Source organism: Phyllopteryx taeniolatus, unplaced genomic scaffold, assembly GCF_024500385.1.
Source record: "Phyllopteryx taeniolatus isolate TA_2022b unplaced genomic scaffold, UOR_Ptae_1.2 contig_83, whole genome shotgun sequence".
Taxonomy (NCBI): Eukaryota; Metazoa; Chordata; class Actinopteri; order Syngnathiformes; family Syngnathidae; genus Phyllopteryx; species Phyllopteryx taeniolatus.
The window spans coordinates 32524-36062 of record NW_026903811.1 but is presented as its reverse complement, the minus strand read 5'-3'; the positions used below and the strand labels follow the sequence as shown (position 1 = coordinate 36062).

General features: G+C 45.0%; 1 non-coding gene across 1 annotated transcript; it reads right to left on the bottom strand.

Moving 5' to 3' along the window:
- Window positions 1-580: 580 nt before the first annotated feature.
- On the bottom strand, window positions 581-652 carry trnae-uuc (transfer RNA glutamic acid (anticodon UUC)). Its single transcript has one exon. It is a non-coding gene; the product is annotated as a tRNA-Glu (tRNA).
- Between the last annotated feature and the right edge of the window lie 2887 nt (window positions 653-3539).

Below are 3539 nucleotides of genomic sequence, written 5' to 3'. Positions count from 1 at the left end.
CACACTTCTTTCAGTCCCGGGTTAAGCGTGTTATTCTTTTGTGTATAATTCACTGAATACTTTATTTAAAAAGTGAAAAACAGTAGATGAACTCTTCAGGATGAAACATATTTGAAGAAAAAAGATTCTGATGCTTATAAAAAACGAATAACAGGCGCGTCAAGATCAGAGTTCACCGTCATCCCGTATTGGTTAATTAGCAACAGAAAGCAACATGCATTAATTGGGGACTCTAAATTGCCCGTAGGTGTGAATGTGAGTGTGAATGTTGTTTGTTTGTATGTGCCCTGCGATTGGCTGGCAACCAGTTCAGGGTGTACCCCGCCTCCTGCCCAATGACAGCTGGGATAGGCTCCAGCACACCCGCGACCTGAGTGAGGAGAAGCGGCTCAGAAAATGGATGGATGGATGGATGAATGTTGAAGCTAAATTGGTGTAATGCAGGGTAAAAAATTACTCTCATAATGGGAGTCACACTGGGATAAATATCCATGCCACACTACCAGAATCAACCAAATGTTGCCATACCAAGTGTTAATCAAAGTCCAAATTGGAGAGTTCAGGAGAGGATCAAGGAACATTCCCACACCGGGAGTCAAACCCAGGCCACCTGGGTGAAAACCAGGAATCCTGACCACTAGACCATATGGGACACATGATGTTGGGTCTTCAAATTATTTTTTGAAATTCTATACTTTCTTTCCAATGATACACTCAGGCCAAAACAAAATAATTCACGTTACATTCCCATATCGGGGGTAGGAGACCAATGAAAACCAGAAATCCTGACCGCCACACCATATGGGACACGTTGGTCTGCCAGTTTTTCGAAGCACAAAATATTTGAAATTTTCTGCATGATCAAAGCCCAAATAGTGGAATACATTATTCCCAAACATTCTCAAACCAGGAGTCAAACTCAGGCCTCCTGGGTGAGAACCAAGCAACCTGACAGCTTCACCATATGGGAAAATCCTTTGTTTGTTTTTTGTTTTTTTCCAAAATATTGAACATTTCCCCAAACTGGAATTTTTCGACATGATGTTAAAGCCCAAATGGTGGAATTCAGAGAGCGTTCCCATACCCAGAGTCAAACCCAGCCCTCATGGGTGAAAACCAAGAATCCTGGCCGCTTGGCCATCTGGGAAACACATTTGTTGTGTTTTCTTCCCCAAGCTCAATCGGAAGTTTTCTGGATGAACAGCCAAATTGGTGGGTGAAGAAATGCTCTCATACTGGGAGTTGGACATGGTTCCCTGGGTAAAGATCCATGCCATAATACTGGAACTGAGGTAATGTAACCATACGAGGTGACAAAGTCTAACTAGGAGAGTTCAGAAGCAATTCAAGGAACATTCCCAAAACGGTAGTCAAACCCAGGATGCCGGGGTGAAAACCAGGAATCCTGACCACTAGACCAGATAATGGTGTCACTTCCATCCATCCATCCATTTTCAACATGCTGGAGCCTATCCCAGCTGACTTCAGGCGAAAGGCGGACTACACCCTGAACTGGTCAGTTGAAGGGCACATATTGACACGGACAACCATTCGCACTCACATTCACACTGTCACTGAGTGGGAACTGAACCCACGCTGCCTGCACCAAAGTCAGGCGAGTGTACCACTACACCATCAGTGGTGTCACTTCAACTTTCTTAAAAAATCTTCACTTACTTTCAAGCCTAATTTTTCAAAACAACCAGGCCAAAACAAAAGAATTCAGGTTACATTCCCATACCGGGAGTAGGAGACCAGTGAAAACCACTAATCCTGATTGCCAGATCATATGGGACACCTGTTGGTGTCTCTAACACTGATTCTTTCCAAAATTATTAATTAATTTTTTCAAGTGCAAAATATTGGTAATTTTTTGCATGAAGATCAAAGCCCTTCTTCTTCTTTCGGCTTGTCCCTTTAGGGGTCGCCACAGCGCGTCATCCTTTTCCATGTAAGCCTATCTCCTGCATTCTCCTCTCGAACACCAACTGCCCTCATGTCTTCCCTCACGACATCCATCAACCTTCTCTTTGGTCTTCCTCTAGCTCTCTTGCCTGGCAGCTCCATCCTCATCATCCTTCTACCAATATACTCACTATTTATCCTCTGGACGTGTCCAAACCATCGAAGTCTGCTCTCTCTAACTTTTTCTCCAAAACATCGAACCTTGGCTGTCCATCTGATGAGCTCATTTCTAATTTTATCCAACCTGGTCACTCCGAGAGCGAACCTCAACGTCTTCATTTCCGCCACCTCCAACTCTGCTTTCTGTTGTTTCTTCAGTGCCACTATCTCTAATCCGTACATCATGGCTGGCCTCACCACTGTTTTATAAACTTTGCCCTTCATCCTAGCAGAGACTATTCTGTCACATAACACACCTGACACCTTCCTCCACCCGTTACAACCTGCTTGGACCCGTTTCTTCACTTCCTGACCACACTCACCATTGCTCTGGACGGTTGACCCCAAGTATTTAAAGTCCTCCACCCTTGCTATCTCTTCTCCCTGTAGCCTCACTCTTCCCTCACCACTCCCTCTCATTCATGCACATATATTCTGTCTTACTTCGGCTAATCTTCATTCCTCTGCTTTCCAGTGCATGCCTCCATTTCTAACTGTTCCTCCACCTGCTCCCTGCTTTCATTGCAGATCACAATGTCATCTGCAAAAATCATGGTCCACGGGGATTCCAGTCTAACCTCATCTGTCAGCCGATCCATCACCACTGCAAACAGGAAGGGGCTCAGGGCTGATCCCTGATGCAGTCCCACCTCCACCTTAAATTTGTCTGTCACACCTACAGCACACCTTACCGCTGTTCTGCTGCCCTCGTACATGTCCTGTATTATTCTAACATACTTCTCTGCCACTGCAGACCTCCGCATGCAGTACCACAGTTCCTCTCTGGGTACTCTGTCATAGGCTTTCTCTAGATCTACAAAGACACAATGTAGTTCCTTCTGACCCTCTCTGTAGTTTTCCATCAACATCCTCAAGCCAAATAATGCATCTGTGGGACTCTTTCTAGGCATGAAACCATACTGTTGCTCGAAAATACTCACTTCTGTCCTGAGTCTAGCCTCCACTACTCTTTCCCATAACTTCATTGTCAGGCTCTTCAACTTTATTTCTCTGTAGTTCCCACAGCTCTGCACATCACCCTTGTTCTTAAAAATGGGCACCAGCACACTTTTCCTCCATTCCTCAGGCATCTTCTCATGCGCTAGAATTCTGTTGAACAAGCTGGTCAAAAACTCCATAGCCACCTCTCCTAGATGCTTCCATACCTCCACAGGAATGTCATCAGGACCAAGTGCCTTTCCATATTTCATCCTCATTAATGCCTTTCTAACTTCCCCCTTAGTAATCATTGCCACTTCCTGGTCCACCACACTTGCCTCTTCTACTCTCCCTTTGCTCTCATTTTCCTCATTCATCAACTCCTCGAAGTATTCTTTCCATCTAGCTAGCACACTGCTGGCACCAGTCATAGTTCCATCTATGTCCTCAATCACCCGAACCTCCTGCACATCCTT